This window comes from Neopsephotus bourkii, unplaced genomic scaffold (genome assembly GCF_033783945.1).
Source record: "Neopsephotus bourkii isolate Nb327-2 ecotype Australia unplaced genomic scaffold, CSIRO-AGI_Nbou_v1 NB_357, whole genome shotgun sequence".
Classification (NCBI taxonomy): Eukaryota; Metazoa; Chordata; class Aves; order Psittaciformes; family Psittacidae; genus Neopsephotus; species Neopsephotus bourkii.
This window is the reverse complement of record NW_026900863.1, coordinates 2,313,258-2,332,068: the sequence shown is the minus strand read 5'-3', so window position 1 is coordinate 2,332,068 and position 18,811 is coordinate 2,313,258. Positions and strand designations below refer to the sequence as shown.

At 40.4% G+C, this 18,811-nt stretch overlaps 1 protein-coding gene across 2 annotated transcripts in view; it reads left to right on the top strand.

Moving 5' to 3' along the window:
- Positions 1-319: 319 nt before the first annotated feature.
- TENM2 (teneurin transmembrane protein 2) overlaps positions 320-18,811 on the top strand; it is a 186,501-nt gene continuing 168,009 nt past the window's right edge. For both annotated transcript variants that reach the window (XM_061348443.1, XM_061348442.1), the window contains exons 1-2: positions 320-553; positions 14,490-14,728. The gene's annotated coding sequence lies outside the window, so the exon portion shown is untranslated. The remainder of the gene's footprint in view (positions 554-14,489; positions 14,729-18,811) is intronic.

Below are 18,811 nucleotides of genomic sequence, written 5' to 3'. Positions count from 1 at the left end.
TCCTCCACAGAGGATCCTTTCTCCAGGAAAAATCTATAAAGAAGTATTTTTAAATCTAAATGCAGATTTATGTCTCTGTACAAATACAGAGACTGCACATCCCAACTGTGCAGCCTCACAACACTTCTGTACCTCTGATCTCTAACAGCCACTGATGTGATTTAACCATATTTTAACGTCTACAAGTCCAAAAGGAACGTAGGCTTAGTTATCTATTTGTGGAGCTTGGCTTTTTTCCAGGCAGTGGTCCTTTCACAGTGTCAAGGAGAGCAGCACCATGGATGCATATTGGTGATCTGTTTTTCTCCTGTCTTCCAGGCCCTTCAAACCACCACAGCCAGTCTACGCTGAGGCCGCCGCTGCCTCCTCCTCACAACCATTCCCTGTCCCACCACCACTCCTCAGCCAACTCCCTCAACAGGAACTCGCTCACAAACCGCCGGAACCAGATCCACGCACCCGCGCCTGCACCCAACGACCTGGCCACCACCCCCGAGTCTGTGCAGCTGCAGGACAGCTGGGTGCTCAACAGCAACGTCCCGCTGGAGACCAGGTGGGCCACGGGTGCGCGCCCTGCTGCGCGCTCTCAAGTGCACACAGAGACCCTGTGGCTCATCAGGAGATGGGGGCTCACGCAGCCGGTGTCAGGAGTGGGTTTGGAGGGCACAGCACTGGGGGTTGGTGACGTGAGAATACCCCCCAGCCTCAAATTTGCTTTGCATTGTAATGTGGGCAGGTGAACATGTACATGTCCCATGTTAAAGGCTTTTATTCATTTGCACCATCCCTGCTTACACAACTCATCGTGTTAGTGCAGCATATTCTACTCACAGGCTCAGGGACCACTTAAAATTCATCTTGGCTCTGTTGCTGAAAAAATACACATTTTTGCCTTTCCTGAAGTAACGGAGGCTCGTTTGAAATTATGCATTTTGGGAGACCTTGAGAAACAATCCAGGATCCAAGACTGGCACTACTGTAATTCTAATTTATATTTCATCCACCATGCAAGCTCATTTTAATCTCTTCTGTACGTGTTAACAGCTTGATGCCCATGGGGCAAACAGTTGCATATAAATGAAAAGGTGCAGCACTTAGGCCTGGCAGAGAAATAAATAAATAAAGGCCTGACATGCTGCTGTTCTAAATATTCTGGTTTGTTGTCAGTTGGGTATGGAATGTCAAACACATTTAACTTGCACTTTAAGTACTGGAGCTGGTCTGCCAGGATTTAAAATTAGCCATTGTGGTGCTGAGAAAAGGGACTGGGAGAGAAGGGTGCTCCTGCTTGCCCAGAGAGCGAGGAGCACAGCTACAGGTAGGGGAGCTGGACTACCTGAAACACTGGCTCATACCAGGGGTTCAGCTGCTTGATTGACACAGCTTCTGTTGTATTTACTCAGAATAGCTAGGTGTGGTGTAGTTACACCACTGTGCTGGATCACACTCAGTAGCTAGGTGTGGTGTAGTTACACTGCTGTACAGTGTGAGGCCAGTCCCTTCCAGAGTGTGATTAACGATTGCCTTCTGGTTTGGAGCTCTGGGAGGAGTCGGTAGAGTTGGATTGAAGCTTAGAACACCCAGGCTGTTGTTACTCAGCGGTTAATCAGTGGTTGTAGCACCACGGGGAGCAAATGAGACTCACTAGAGCAGGGAGTCTGTGCCCAGTCTGTGCTCCTGTGCTGCTTTGGAAACCTCATCAGGGGCTTCATTCGCATTGTCCTACTTTGCCAAAATGGTAACGAGGGTGCCATGAAGAAGTGGGGGGGCTGAGAAGCAAATGAAAGTTATGCAAAGCCTGTCCAAAAAAAGACAGGAAAGGGATTCTCACTTATTGAAGTTTGGAGCTAACTTTGGCCAAAAAATAAATTAGGAGTGAAGCTCAGCCCTGAGCTGCTGCTTCTGTGAGAGCATCTCCTCCTCTTTAGAGCTTAATTTGGGAATCCAGAATTTGGTATTTATTGCTAGAGCTACAAGATAAAAGTGTTGGTGTTGTTCATGCTGGGCCAGTTGTTGCTGTGCAGTTCACTGCCCAGGATTATAACATATCTTTACTTTTAGTGTAGAGTGACTCCCTGCAGTTCCTTGTCCATTTGTTTTCATATGAAATTGTTCCTGGGTACAACAGTACCTGAAATATGTCATTTCTGATGGCTTAGGATTGTTCCAATTTATCAAACACTTTACAGGAAGGTAATTCCTTGAGGTATTCACAAAAGAGATTCTTTGGCATAATAATGGCGCCCTGAAAAGTGGGCATTTCCCTGGCTGTTTTTCCTTCGCTGCCTGATTTTGTCTGTCCCCTGTCAGTGAAGACTTCCAATTCTGTTACTAACTTTGGTTCTTTTCCCTTCTTTTTTTTTTTTCTGTTATCCTAAAAGCTCTGGGAATATCTATATCTTGGTGTTGATGACAAAAGGTTACTTTGTGAATACTGGGTGTTTTGGAGATACCCAGCAGTTATTTGGAGCTTTCCCATAGCTACGTTTGTCCTAGGCAAGCATTAAGATATTAGAAAACATCCTGACAGTATTGCTGTGTTCTAAGAAAATTCCAGTGCTGCTTCAGGATCGATTTTTCTTGTCTGAAACCACACACCTGACAGCACCTGATGACAAATTTCATCGCAACAATATTAACTCAGAAGGTGATGGATTCTGTTTTTCTGGTTTGCAGCTAGTTGTGCTGAAGTTGGTACCTGCAGAATCATTGGACACTTTCACTTTAAAACTGGTCCTTCACCTACATTCATACCAGCAGCCAAAAAAACAATAAAAAGACATCTTTTTGGTAACTATTAACTTTTTAGTTTATCCTTTGCTTTATAGCTTTACCTTGTGGTGGAACACTGATCCCTTCTATGCTGCCTCTCCACTCTGTCATTTTTTCTCTTGCTGTCAGCTTATGAATGTGGGTAGTTGAGTGCTCAGGAGGCAAAGCCAGCACTGACAGCACCAGCTCTATCATCACAGAGTTTCACAACTTTTAGTTTTCACCTTTCAGTTACCTGCACTTGATTCTGGTTTTGATTGGAAGCGATGTGCAAGTGGTCACATTACTGATGGTGAAACAAAACGCAGAACCTGAGCTGTGCAAATGCTTCACGTCAGCTCTACAAAACCCAGATCACATTCCAGACGTCTCTTTATCGCACAGCACTGAAAACTGGAATTATTGAATAATACAAAGTGTGTCTGCGTGGTGGTATATTTTTTTTTTTGTGCAAATATTTTTCTCTTCCCTTCTTTCCTTTGCTACCTCAGGCACTTGAGGCTAAATTCAGGCTGTGTGGAGACAGCACAATTCTTTCCAGATATGTCTTTTCTCCACCTCTGTTTTCCAGTATTGATGGGAGGGTTAATCACCTTTTTTTGTGATGTCAAGTAAGCTTTTACTGCTTGTACATGCTTTCATGTACCCTCTTCAGGCAACCCTCTTCTTTCATGTACTCAAGAATCCTTGTGCGCTTTGTGGTTCTGTATTTTTTACTTCATTATGCTTAGCTGTATTTTAGTAGTTTGTGGCTTTTAGTAGAGTTATAATATTCATACAGAGTCCTTAACTGTACTTTTTTAGAATCAGAGAATACTTTGTGTTAGAAGGGATCTTTAAAGATCATCTCGTCTAACACCACTGCCGTGGGCAGGGACACCTTCCACTAGAGCAGGTTGCTCTGAGCCCCATCCAGCCTGGCCTTGAACACTGCCAGGGATGTGTGTTGATTTTACTGTGCTTGTTTCTGGTTCTAGGCAAACAAATACAAACTATATCCTCCCTAGTCTGCTGCTTCTTTCTGGCTGCAGCAACCTGCTCAGGCTGGCTTTGTAATCATTCTGTTTTCTTTGAAATAAGGGTCCATAATGGAAAAGTTGAAATATCTTTAACTAAGGATGCAGTAATGCATTGTCATAGCATTTTTATGGTGCTATTTTTATGGTTCATTTCTGCAGTACTTAGCAGCTTTACCTTTATGCTCGGAGCTGCTGTTCAATGCTCTTTAACTTTTATTGTCCTCTTGCAGTCTCTTTCAAACCATCTCCTCCTCCTCCTTTCCAAAGTGCTGGTTTCTGTGTTTCCCAGTGAAGAGGTGTTCCTTTATTGCTTCTTTAATCATTGGTTTGGAAGAGGGTTGTATGATGAAAATACCACCTTTGAACATCCCAGTTTGGGTCTTACTACTTCCAGACAGCTAGAGAGGCAGTGGTCTACTTTAAAGCTTAAAATGCTTTGAGAGAACAGGGAGAAAAGTATGGCTTTGCAAGGAACCTTTCTGGTTTGGGAACCTCACACAGGGCCATCTGCAAATGCCAATCAAAAGTGGAATCACAGAATCACAGAATGGTTTGTGTTGGAAGGGATGTTAAAGTTCATCCAGTTCCAGCCCCTGCCATGGACAGGGACACCTTCCACTAGAGCAGCTTGCTCCAAGCCCCGTCCAACCTGGCCTTGAACACTGCCAGGGATAGGGCAGACACAGCTTCTCTGGGCAACCTGCTATAGTGTCTCGCCAACCTCATAATAAAGACCTTCCTAATATCTAATCTAAGTCTGCCCTCTTTCATTTAAAATCAGTTCCCCTCTTCTCCTGTCCCTGCAGGCCCTTGTTCCAAGCCCCTCTCCAGGTTTCCTGCAGCCCCTTTAGGCACTGGAGCTGCTCTAAGGTCTCACCTTCAGGAGCCTTCTCTTCTCCAGGCTGCCCCAGCCCAGCTCTCTCTGCCTGGCTCCAGAGCAGACCTGCTCCAGCCATCGCAGCATCTCTGTGGCCTCCTATGCGCTTGCTCCAACAGCTCCATGTCCCTCTTGTGTTGGGGGCTCCAGAGGTGGATGCAGGACTCCAGGCAGGGTCTCACAAGAGCAGAGGGGCAGAATCACCTGCTGCTCACACTCCTTTTTATGCAGTCCAGCAAATGGCTGGCTTTCTGTCAAACAACACCCCCAAGTCCTTCTCCTCAGAGCTGCTCCACCCAGTCTCTCCCAGTCTGCGTTTGTGCTTGGGATTGCACTGACCCACGTGCAGGACCTTTCTTGAACTTCATGAGGTTAGCACTGGCCACCTCTCAGGTGCGTCCAGGTCCCTATGGATCCCATCCCTTCCCTCCAGTGTGTTGACCACAACACACAGCTCGGTGTCATCAGCAAACCTGCTGAGGGTGCTCAATCCCACTGTACATGTTGCCAACAAAGGTGGTGAATGGTACCAACCCCTGAGGAACACCACGTGAGTCATAAGTGAGGATAAAAGAAGAGCTTTCATGGGTGGATGTTTGACTGAGATTGCCTAATGCATTAATGCCTTTTCCAGTACTTTATATTGATATTAATTTAGCTGGTACTATTATAATTAATAATACTTAATCCAGGAGAAAAAGACAAAATTAAACAGAAATTAGTCTTATTTCCTTAGTGTTATAATTAGTCTCATACTTTCAAATATTTTCAGTTCAAATCTTTCACATGTAATTGCATGTATCTCTGTAATTTCTTTGAGCCTGCTCTCAAGGATCTGCTGCTAAGCTTCAAGGAAGACTGTAGCTAGAAATGTTTTTCCTGTATTTCAGGAGAATGGATGATGGTCACTCTTGTGATTACAAAATCAGGTTCTTTAGATCTTGTGGGCTGTAGTGTAAGAGCAGTGGCCCAAATCTGCGGTCATGCAAGCAAAATTCAGTTTAATGATTGAATAATCTGAATATGTTGCTCTTCAAAATATTTGCCACCTCCTGGGTTCAAGCTGTATTTCTTACTTTGCCAGTCTGATTCCAACACACTCACTTTGAGTGAGCTGAGAAGAGGGAGCTATGACAGAAATGAAAGATTAATGGATGGAGCAGCAGCCTGAGCTATAGGCCAGTCTGCACCAATGCAGTGCATGAACTCAAACGTATAGGGCATCATAGCAGGGTAACATCTGCACACAGCATCTTTGTAGCTGCAGCAGCCATGGCAAAAAAAAAGTGAAGAATAAAGAGTGGCAGTTAGTGCTCTGTATGTGTATTAATGTTTTATTTTTAAGAAAGAAATTAAATATGTGTTATTAAAGCTGGATTCAGATGCTGTTCCCTACTTGGGTGTTCACATCAACTGCAGGCCTTCTGAACCAGATATCTAAACTTGAAGTTTCTGAATGTGCAGAAGTTCCAAGTTACAGCCCTTCTCCTCAACTGCCTGCCTATTTTCAATGATGTCTCAATATTTTGATCTCTTTATACATGATGCAAAATGTTATGGAGCAGAACAGTGAAACAAAATTTCTTTTCCTTTTGTTAACGCAAATTTCTAGGATATATTTGGCATAACAAACAACTACTTGGAACAGCCAGATAACTCCTCACTAATTTTGCTTTGTCTTATCTGGCTTTCTCTTGCCGTTTAGTTAAACTGTTCAGCTACAGACACATATGCTACAGCAGTTTAGTCTTCTGAGTCTGAGGGCTAGGATGAGAACTGACTCCTTCATTCGTTGTTCCCACATGTGAAGGTTGCTGGAAGGTTGTGTGTGGACTTTCCAAATAAATGGGATCTGAACAGATAGATTCTGCACCTAAAAACCAAAAGCATTTTGAAGAGTCAAGTAAGGCACAGTCAAAAGCATTCTCAAGGACTTCAGGCACATTTGGGCCATGTACTTGGAGGAATTCAAAAAATGTTGTAGAAAGGTCATTTTTAGCAGGCCACTGGAGCATTGTTTTCATCACAAATGTCGACTGTGATAGGAGAGAAAAAGGGTGAAGGAAAACACTACAAAAGCAGAATACATAATAATGGGTCAGCAGATCGATTTAGGTGTACTCCCACTCACATGCAGATAAGCTCAAAGAAGTTCTCACAGATTGCAGATAATTGCATGTTTCACAGTCGTGTTGGTTTGGGTTTTTAAGTTTTGGGTTGTGCAGTGAACAAGCAGCGTGCAACAGTGAACACCAGGTACATTTAGGGTGTCACTTTATATTAAAAAAAAAATCAAATGCTGTGATTTAGGTTTCTGGGCTTTAAGTTTACATGTAGGCATAGCAAATCTGTAACAAAATTATTTTAGATATTTGGGTTTTTTATTCTGTTATTCATAGCCTATTATTTATAGACTTGAAATACCACTGGTGTTAGTTCTTTTTTCTTTTTTTGTCACTGAGTAGTTGAATTAAGAGGCAGTGAAGAGCTTACATGTATGAATGCCTTTTAAAATAGAAGCAGTTTGAAATTATGTTTATTAATTTACACCTGGGTCGGAGCAATCCCAGGCCCAGGTTGGGCAGAGAAGAGATTCAGAGCAGCGCAAGGAGAAGGACTTTGGGGTGTTGGTCAATGAGAAAATGAACATAAGCCAGCTTCAGTGTGCGCTTGCAGCCCAGAAAGCAACCATAACCTGGACTGCACCAAAAGAAGCGTGCCCAGCAGGTCAAAGGAGGTGATCCTGCCCCTCTACTCTGCTCTCTTGAGACCTCACCTGGAGTATTGTGTGCAGTTCTGGTGTCCTCAACATAAAAAGGACATGGAACTGTTGGAACAAGTCCAGTGGAGGCCACGAGAATGATCAGGGGACTGGAGCACCTCCCGTATGAAGACAGGCTGAGAAAGTTGGGGCTGTTCAGCCTGGAGAAGAGAAGGATGCGTGGAGACCTCATAGCAGCCTTCTAGTACCTGAAGGGGGCCTATAGGGATGCTGGGGAGGGACTCTTCATTAGGGACTGTAGTGATAGGACAAGGGGTAATGGGCTCAAACTTAGAGAGGACAGGTTTAGCTTAGGTGTAAGTAAGAAGTTCTTTACTGTGAGAATGGTGAGGCACTGGAGCTGAAGCTGCCCAAGGAAGTTGTGAATGCTCCAGTCCTGGCACTGTTCAACGGCAGGTCAGACAAGGCTTGGAGCAACCTGGTCTAGTGGAAAATGTCCCTGCCCATGACAGGGGTTTGAAACTGGATGAGTTTTAGGGTCCTTTCCAACCCAAACCATTCCATGATTCTATGAATTGATGTAGAAAGCTAAAAATGAATAGGCCTATTGAAATGCAAAATACTGTTGTCATTCTTATGATTACCGCAATAACAAATGAGGTGCATTATTGGATTTTATCCCTTTGACTGCACTGTGCAATTACTATTCAGAACTTTACAGTAGAAAAAAACCAAGGTGTTCCTCTTGAAAAAGGAAAAGTCCTATAATTTGAGCTGAGTTGGGGCTGCCTAAATCTTGAGATATCTGCATTCTTGATCCTGCTCCCATTTAATGGAAGAACATATGCAAAGTAACCACTATTTTGTGTATATGTATGTAGCTGTTCCTGTTACTCTTTACTAGGCATTAACTAGCTGTTTCATTGATCCATTCCTGGAGAGCAAACAACTGTGAAGAAAGTTTAACATAAATTTAAAGGGCAAAGCAATTCTTTGCTGGTTAACTCACACAAAAGCTTACTGCCATCCAGCTGGCAGGCTGGGTGATTGTGCTCACCACCTTCTTGCAGGGCACCCAGAATCTTTTTTGGCCCCACAGTCATCAGTCAGTAAGGTAAGGGGTGGCCCTTGTAGCTCCTCAGGGTCACCGGGCTGCTGTGTGCTGTGAGCTCCACCAACACCAACCATTCAACCTAATGCATCCTTGGTTGACTTCCCAGGTCTCCCCTGGCAGATTTTATGCCTTTGCATGCGGGAGTGCTCCCTTTCAAATTGTTAAGGTACTAGTGACCCCCATCTCAGCAATCCCTTCTCTCTCCATGTTTTTTACCTCACCTTTCCACAGACCCTCTTGCATTTCCTTGTCCCAGCAGAGCAGCTCTCTGAGCAGTTGCCCAAGGCTGTGCCATTGGGATATACCAGAGCCAGGCTGGCAACGCAGCTGAGAGCACTCCAGCATGGAGCTCACAGTAGGGGTGAGAGAGTTTGTAGAAACTTTATCCAACAGTATCTCAGTTAACAAATTCCAGATGAAAAGCAGGTTCTCCTATAAAAAGGTATCCAGAACAGAGCTAACAGTGCAGCTGCAGGACAATACACGTTTTACCTGGGTTTTACCTATTCTGTCTTTTCAATTGCAGCTTTGTGAACATTGCCTATTTGTTTTTGTTTAATAACATAACAGATCAGGGTGCCCAAAGGCACGCACCTGCCTCTTTGTAAAACATCCTACCACCCTGTCAGGCAGCTTTTAATTACTGTGCTTTTGTGTGTCCAACTGTGCCTTTATGAAGAGTGCGGAGATGATGGTGACAGGCAGGTCTGGTACTTACCCATGGCACTCTGCTTTACACCCTGCATTTTCCTGAACACTTTGCCTGGGGATTTGGAAACCCCAGCCTTTAAGGAATCATGACTATTTTGAGAGCTGAGGAACTGGTTTTAGACCTTCGCTGGAGGCTGAGTGGCTGCTGCGAGGTTCAGAGTCACGTTACGGTCAATAGAAGAGTCCCATTGGTATTGATGGGTTCATTATGAATTACTGTTTCTGTGCCTAACAGACTGTCCTTGGTTCCTGCACCATGCACAGTGAGTTACAAATTGATTGTCTGTAGGAGGCTGAAAAGCACTGAAATAGTGTCTTGTGATGAGGGCTGTACTATGTTTGCAACAGGCATTTGGATAGGAGGGTGTGCACAGGCACCCTTGTGTACAATGGCCGGTTCATTTATACAGTGTGGATTTCCACTGCAAAATCTATTTACTGAGTTTAGTCTGGAGATTTGATGAGATTAGACAATTTCTTTTAACTACACGTTTTAAGTCTTTATTGCTACATTTAGTGCAGTTGGGGGATATCCAGGTCCCTGTGTTGTAGATGCTAGAAAGGATCAAACCTGTGCAATTTTATCACACCAGCGAAGCCTCAGCTGTGTAAGCCTGGCTGATAACCTTGTGTTTTGCTGCAAGAGCCTGAGAACAAAAAGCTTCAATTAAATCTCATTTGGGGAAAGATTGAGATGCCCTTACACAGGTAACAAAACCTTGCACCAGTCTAACACTCAGAGGTCATTGCAGCAAAAAAAGGCATAGGAACAGCATGTAGTTTTCTTCCATCTTGGGCGTTTTCTGTATGTAAGTTAGAAAAGTGCCATAAAACCTCACTGTCTGAATTTGGCAGCCACTTTGGTTCTACCGCTGACATAAAATGACTCATAGCTACTTTTTAGAGGAGTTAGAAGACTACAGAAGATTATTTTTTCTCCCAATGAAAACCAGCTTGAATAGAACATAAGTTCTATAATTCATTGGTTTTTTCTGCCAAGAGTAAATGTCCAGTGAAATTATACAGATGTGATTTTACCACAGCTTGAAGATACTCTTTAAGTCCTAAAACCATTAAATCGAGCTGTTACCATTTTATTTCTATTTATTAATTACTACTAAAAAGCTATGAAAAGAAATATGAAAAAAAAGAAAGACAATTTAAGCATTACAGCTTTCTGTATTTTGTTCTTGCAAAATAAGCTTAGTATAGCATGTGGAGGGAAAGAAGCAATTTATGTTAGAAAGTATCTTGTTCTTCCTCTCTATTACATTTTTTCATTGCAAAACCATTTTTTTTTCTCAACTCATTCTTGCAGTGTGCTGCCAAGACAATCTGACCAGAAAGGAGGGATAAAAAACAGAGATTGTTCTCTCAAAGAATGTGGAAGTTAATACAGTCTCGGTCAGACCACTAGTCCCTGAACACCAGAGCTCCTTTTGACCTGTGGGAAAATAAATGCTGTAGAGAGCTCTAACTTAATGAAGAAAGCAAAATAAAGTTTTTTCCATTTATCATTAGTCCCCAGCACTGTGGACAAATGTCCTCTTGCAAGCCCAGCTTTCAGAGATGTCACTTTTCTCCTGGTGTCAGTGGTCCCACGCATCAGCAACACGCACTGCTCTAAAACCAGGGGGTGCATTTTACTGCCCAGGAGGCTGCAGAGCAGCAGGGGAGAGCACTGAGCAAGCTACAAGGTTCACTTCTTCCTCTGAGCAGCATGCAGGCTCCTTCCATAGCTTTCATGGATGCATGCATTACTTAATCACCAAATATTGACAGTCATCTCTTGTAATTTTCCAGCATAGGAATGTCTTCATGATGCATAGGAATTGGGGAGACTGGGCTTAAGAATTAGCAAATTTACTCCCATGTTTTCGAAATAGAAATCTAGTCCCAATCTACATCAAATTATTAATGCTAATTGTGAGGTAGAAAATGTAGTTTTCTTAAGTGTTTGATAGGTGAACAGGTAAGACAGAGAATATACAGGGGTTTTAATTCTAATATGGAACGTATTTCAAATCAAGTGAATGAGTACAAATAAGATCATTTCTTTTCATAAGCAGTCATTGTACTGTACCTCCCAGTGTTACTGCTGTGAGACTGTAATTAATGTTGATAAATGCTCATGTTCTCTCTGTGCAGCATGGGCCCACAGACAATTGGTTGTATCAGAGCATGTCGAATCCTACATGAAAATATAGCTATAGATCATTGGTTTTAGGGATAGACTTGAGACAAGTCAATTTATTTCTATTAGTAGCTGAATCTGTACTTTAAACTCTGGGGGTCCAAGTGTTTCGTCCGTTAGTTCTCAGTCTTTCTAATGTGCTTTGCTATAACTTAAGCTACATCTGCTACTCTGGTCTCCAACTTCTGAATGCACCAACAGTCTTCCACAATGGCTTGGTGGATATGGGACATATCTTTAGTGACATGTCTTTTTCAAGATCCTGAGGGTAGATTTTCTGCCCTTTAAGATGGTGCAGTACTTTCTCATGGTTACTTTGCTAGAAATCTTCTTATAGAGGCAAGAAACTTCCAGCTTTCAAAATACATGGGTAGGAGTTGCAGGTATGACAACATTCAGAGATATCCAATGATATTTTTTCTGGGTTTGGTTTATGAATGACACCATTCCCCATATCCATTTCATTTGGCCTTTCTTGCTTCTATCAAGTTTGGATCAGTTTTACCACTATAATAGAGATTATGTTTGCATGGATAAGTATGTGGTTTTCTTTATATTCTTTACGTATCTCAGTGTGGATCACAGTGGAACTAATTTTTTCTTCTACTTTTTTTCTTCTCACATGAAACAGTATATGATTGACATGTTCTATTAAACTATATCTAGATATTCATTAATTCGATTTTAATGGGAGTAGAGTTTCATTATGTATCTGAATTTACTTTAACAATGCTTTAAATTAAAAATTCTGGTGCTACTGTATCTGCCTTCTCAGCTAAAGAGCACAAAAAATTCCTGGGTTTAAAAACCTTGACTTTGCAGATAAAGGCAGTGCCGAGGACTGCAATTTCCAGTTTGATTCTAAGATCTGCTTTGGGGCTAGAGCAAGGAAAGAACTGTAAGAACTTTCTGTTGTAGACCCCTGGGTCCAAACCCGAAAGGGCTGCTCATTCCATGAGGATTTAGGAGGAGAAGGTGGTCCTGGGCTCAGGCAGATGCAGAATCTGAATGAGATGGGCCTTTCGACCTGACTTTATCTCACCAGATCTCTCTTGTGTCCTTCCTTCTTTCCTTCCTCATGTTCCGTGGCACTTCAATCCCTAGTTCCTATTACAGAAGTGAAATAGTGTTGCCAGTGCCACAGACAAGGTAGAAAGGACTAAAACTGCTTCTGCTAACAAGAGTTGGTCAGGTTTTAACCAGACATAAGGAACATACGTGTCACTAGATCTAGCATAACCCAACCAGCCCAATAGCAGCATTTTCCCAACAATTATTTTAATTCAGCTGCTGCAAAGTAAAGAGTTAGAATTAAGTGTTCATGAAATCAGACTGCCAGTATTTCTTCTTTTCTTGTAACTGGAAAGGGTCTTTTTTAGTTTAAAAGGCTAGGTAATTCAGAGGGGGGAAACCTTTCAGCATTTGCCTTTACTGTGTTTTCTCATAGATTGTATACAGTGTGCGGAAAAGAAGCAATTCTAATGTTTAATGAGCCTCACTGATAAGGAAAAAAGAAAGGGCAACTTTATTTGAGAAACAAAATGACAGAATATTTCTAGCTTGAATATTCCCTTTTAATTCTGCTTCTTTGCTTTCCAAATACTGGATTTATAAAACCTAAACAAAACATAGAATTAATCTTGAACTAGTGAGGCTTTGGAAGCCATTTCTGATTGTGTACTTGTGTGTCTTAATTTTTTATCTACAGCATCTCCAAAGCACAAGTATACACTTATGGCAGTGAACACCAGCAATATCTTAAGTGACTGAAATACTTGCTGAAACAAACTAAATCTTGATCACTGTTGTAAGAGACCTCTGAGGTCATTTGGGGTTTAAAAAAAACACAAAATAACAAAGGTAATGTCAAACTAAGGGATTTTTCATGGTTATTAATAGAGTTTATTAATGACTGCATTGAAAACAAGACCATATTTTAGAGACTGCCTTCAAATGTGAATGGTCAATCATACAACTGAGAAACCTGTCCAGCCTTCCTTTTACTGTCTTCTACCTGTATGCAAATTCTATGCAATTTATTATGCTCTGGTTTTCATTTCAAAACAAATGCTTTAGTGACCTTTAAAATCATCTCCCTTATTCTGCATAATCAGTATGCAGTAAATCCTGTGTTTGGAAGTATGCACATGTATGATGATGGGTTGGAAAACATACTTAGGAAACACATTTCAGTTTCAAACATCCAAATCATTGTTGTAATAAACTGATTGAAATTGGTTTTGGAGTCCTAACAGGTGATTTGAGAGTGACATACATGATTCTGATCTGAATAAAACTGTTAAACATTGTCTACATTTGAAGTAAGACTTGGGATTTGGTTTTGGAGAATACTGAGTATCTTCATTCCCATTTGCTCCAAGAAGCATTTATTTTTCAGAGCTAAGAAGGAATGGATCTTCAGAGCTCTTTTCTCTCAAAAAAAGTGGCCTTCAAGACCACTGCCTTTATTCTGTGCTTCTCCCTTTTTATCGTTTATTGGGAACATGCCTGTAGTCAGTTCTTCCTGACTGGGAGAAGTTAACCTAGAGAAGCCAGTCTTCTATCTTGTGTTTTCCATTTCCTCTGTCTGGAATGTGTTGGCAGCATTTCCTTTTCTGAGGTTTTGTTAGGCAGTTTATTTTGTACTTTATTTTCTTCTTAATAAATGTGTGGGCAGTTGAAATCCTTTTTTTTCTTTTTTGCTTTATCCTAATCAAACACTGACCAAAAGGAACTGACAGCCACATCCCTTCTGAATATGAGCTTTGTTACTAGACTGCTCACATGTATTACGGGTGCAATCTCAACTGGTACTCAGTGGCACCTCATCAGTCATACTGGTGTTTTATCTGGTCAAGTTTCATCTAAGTACTGAAAGGATTAAGCAGATATCCTAACACTGTGGTTTAGTGACAGTTCTTAAGCTCTGGTAGGAAAAAGGCTGGGAATGTTCATCTCCTTATTTCTTCATACAGTATCCTTTTTAGTTGAATTTAACACATTATCATAGCTGGGATGGAATCGGGATAGAAGGTATTCTTTCTTAACTACAACACTATGTACCATTTTATGTTTTTCAGGCATTTTTTGTTCAAGACATCTTCTGGAACTACTCCACTGTTCAGTAGTTCTTCCCCTGGTTACCCGTTGACCTCAGGAACAGTTTATACTCCACCTCCCAGACTGTTACCAAGAAATACGTTCTCCAGGAACGCGTTCAAGCTGAAGAAACCCTCCAAGTATTGTAGCTGGAAATGTGCTGCTTTATCTGCAATTGCTGCTGCAGTCCTGCTTGCCATCCTGCTGGCATATTTCATAGGTAAGGCTGTGTTTTCCCTATCAAATCACACAGCTATGTGAGCAAATGAAAATTCAGCAGGTATTAGGATGGTCAGTATGTCACACAGATTTGTGCTTGTAATGAGCAAAGAAAATTTTTATTCCCGCTACTGACAATTGAGGTAAAATGAAACATTCACCTCTTGTTCACTGTCATAAGAGCAGAGGAAGCAAGAAATCTATTCAGGATTCTCAGTGCAGTGTTAACTTTAGATGTTGTATACGCATTTCTCATGGATGGTCCAACCAGTGGGTGACACAATGACTTTTTGTTGTACTACCATATATTAAAAAAAAAAAAAATTGGAAAAAATTGTGATTTTTGTGCTGGTGGGTGACTCCATGTAAGTAACAGAAGCTCCTGGCATTTAATAAGTCTCAGTCTGTATCTTTGTGAATAAATTCCTGGTGGTGTTAGATCTAAATAGATAGTTCAATTCTATGCACTGTTATTTTTGGTATTCCACGCTTCTTTAGTATTTTTTCAGCAAAAATATAGAAAGGAAACTCTGAATGTTGTGCTTATTTCCCAGGATCAATGTATGAACACTGACTGCACCGTCTCTTCATTCCTTCTGTGGTCTTTTGAGATTTTTTTAACATGTTTCTGTTATTTTGTGTTTCTTAATGCAATTATTTTTTGGCACCCACTCCCCCAGGCACCCTTCTCCTTGTCTATTGTTCTGGAGGTTTATCTAAGTGTCTACTAGCTGTGTATTTTATACCTTTCACTGTACCTTTGACAATTACATTGGTGACAATGAGATGCTGCACAAACTCTCTAGCTTCAATGAGTATTTTGGAACTACAGTAGCTTCATACTTTCCAGACCTATTCTGTGAGGGGTTTAGTTCATCTCTGAATCTAATTTCGTATTTAGTGCTCAAAAGACCTATAAAGATGTACTGAATTTGCTCCCTATTCTCACTCACCAGCATAGACACTGTTTTCAAAGGAAAACCTATTTTTCATACTAGTGAGCTTCCATATGTAATTAATATATTACATATGGAAGTAAGAGAGAGCTGACTGGCTGTTTTATTGCTGCTGTCTCTTAGGCCAGGCCTATATCCCAGTATACTCAATACTACAGAGCTAACAGACGAATAGCAGGCTTAGTTTGATACATAATGATTTATTGACCATGACACTTATCATACAACAGCTCTCTGTTTGAGAGATTATGCACATGGGGAATGATATACTGCAAGTTGAGTTTTTTAATCATGTGCATAACTTTGAAGTGATGGATTATGAAACATATTTTTCCTTGATATTTAGGTTACTATAATCTAAAGAAAAGCTTTGCAACATGTCTATTGCTTTATACACTTTCATATACTGAGACAAGAGGGAATGTAAGATAATGCATTGACTCTTAATAATTGATGAATGATCTATCGTTTCAAGTAATGACATAAGTGATCCATTTTGACAGAAGTTTTTGAAGTTGTCTTCCCTGACTAAAGAATGATGAGTGCAATAGAGTTGGCTAGTAAACACAAGAAAGCAGGTTTTAGAACAAGAGTGTTGGCTCAAGGATTAAATAATGAGAAGTTACCTGACAAGCTTCGTTCCATACACAGTAAAGAATAAGTATACATCAAAGCCAGAAAATAGCTGCAATTAATCCTGTGAATAATCCTGTTGTGCTGCTTAGGTTTGTCAATATATCTAGGCTGTGTGAAGATGATCACATCAATGCTAATCAAGACTATTGCAGGACTAAATGAAAAAAGCAATGCTGGCAAACATGAGGTAAATTACATTGAAAGAATACTTAAGATGTTTTCTTAGACTTCGGGATTTTTAAATGTATTTTCTTATAATAAAAGAGATGGGGGAATTGATACAGATAGGTCACTGAAAATATAGTCTACATTTAAATGTGGGACTTTCAGAGAACATGACAAAAGATTATGATGTCATGAAAAAAATATCAAATGAGGGGTGATTTAAAGAGACAAGCAAAAAAGTATCATAGCAGAGAAAAAAGAATACATAATTTTTAAATTGTTCAGGCATTCCTGTTGCCTTTCTGATAACACACAAATAAAAACACAGTGAAATGAAGACAGTATGGTTAAAGCATTAAAATAATTTCATAGTAATAAGTGTATAACAACCTTTGGAATCTTTTGCCACAGTACATTAGTGATGTTAAATAAAGATACTACTGAGATCTTAAGAAGTGAAACATTTGTCAAAATAATGACAATATGTCTTTTTAAAACAAAACTTTGGGGTTTCTTTTTTAAGATACATATGGATTGGTGATTCCTACTATTGAAGTTTGTGTTTTTAAATAGACTCTTCCTTTATGGGCCAGTCAGTATCTAAATTCTCCTAAATCTTCCTCTGAGGATCATTTCCACTAAAAAGAGCATTTTAAGAAGTTTCTATGTCTGACTGTTACACTGTTTTTCATAGCAGAGTACAGGAAAAAATCATCTCAGTTAACTTTTTCCTTACACGGTATACAAAATGTTGTCTGATGAGTTAAAGCCAGATTTATCACTTCTCCCTGTTTCTTCAGCAGGCAGGTGTGAAATGCAGAGTATAAGTTGGTATCGTTGTACGTTTTAGTAAATTCCAACATGCAGTGTGTAAATAAAATTGTCCTACAATCCCATTTAAAGCATACGTCATTTCAAAAAGGCCAGGAGTTATTCCTATTATCCAGGGGTGACATATGAAGAATGTAGAACCAGCCATTCAAATTAGGACATCCTGAAGATACTGGGCTGGTGGTAAAACCCAGTTACAAGCAAGCAATTTATGGTGTCGAAAGGAAAGCATATAGCACACATATTGTCTTTGTCAGAGTGTTCACTTCAGAGGTTAGGGGAGTGATGAAAGCATTTGTCATGTTAAATTAGGTTTTCATTCTTTAGATTCATGCCAAAGTTGGAGAGGAAAAAAATATGAAAAATAAAAGAAGGAAGGAAAGGAAAAAGCAAAGTCACCTTGTGATATTCACACAGTAATTGCTGCCAAGCATGAATATCACATTTCTGTAAGCCCTTGTGCTGCTCTCTCTGATTTCTGCCAATCTAACTTTGAGCATCAAAGCACATCAGACCAGCAACATGTCAGTATATTAAAAATGTGGTCATTTAAAGTATTTAGACTTGCTTTGGGAAAAACAAACAAACTAACCTCACCAAACTGTTATGTCCTCTGGAAACTAAAAGCTGTAAAGTTTAAAGATGCTCCACTTGAAGACAGTATCTGGAGACTCAGACTGATAACTTTTAGGGTATTGATGTATTTTATCTACTCCTATTATGTGCAAGAAGGTATAGGGAAAATAAAAAGAAAATGACAAATTATAATGATCGCGTGCTTGCAATACATCTTCAATGCACATGTAGCATAAGCTTAAAATAATATATTCACTATATAGTGCTATAGAGAGGGCTGAATTGCCAAAGGGTCTGGCAGTTAATTAAGCAAATGAAAATATCATTTTCTTCTTATTATTCCCTATATATATATTTAAAATTAAAGCCTGAAAAATAGCTGCATACAGAACACGAGGCAAATAACAGTTAGTTTATTTGGCTATCCCGCTTGTAGCCACGAAAGTTTTCATTCATTTCAGTGACAGAAAATAAAATTGATGGGGTTTCTGAAAAAAACAGACTTGGAAATATGTCTTGTCTTCACCCTGCATCAGAGATATATAGGTGCCACAATTTGCATAAAATTGTGTCCTTCTGGTGTTGAGATCAACTTGAATTATTTTATTCCCAGAAATGAGTCAGATATTTGCTAATGTAGGTGCTTGTGCTAAGTTTCTTGTTCATTCATAGTTGTAAATTAGTCCAGTCATAAGTCCAGTTGTCTTTTTGACCCTCATTCCACAGATCAGGATTAATCAAAACACTGTGCTCAAGTGGCTAGCTGGTGTACCAATTGATTTTTGTTTCTCTCTCTCCATTTTTTTTTTAGCGAGTGGCAACTTTACATTTCATGTGATTTCTTATCTTGCATTTGTTGGTTTTTACTTGTAGAGACAGAAAACTGCTGACTTTGTTTTGTCCAGACTTCACTGAAATCA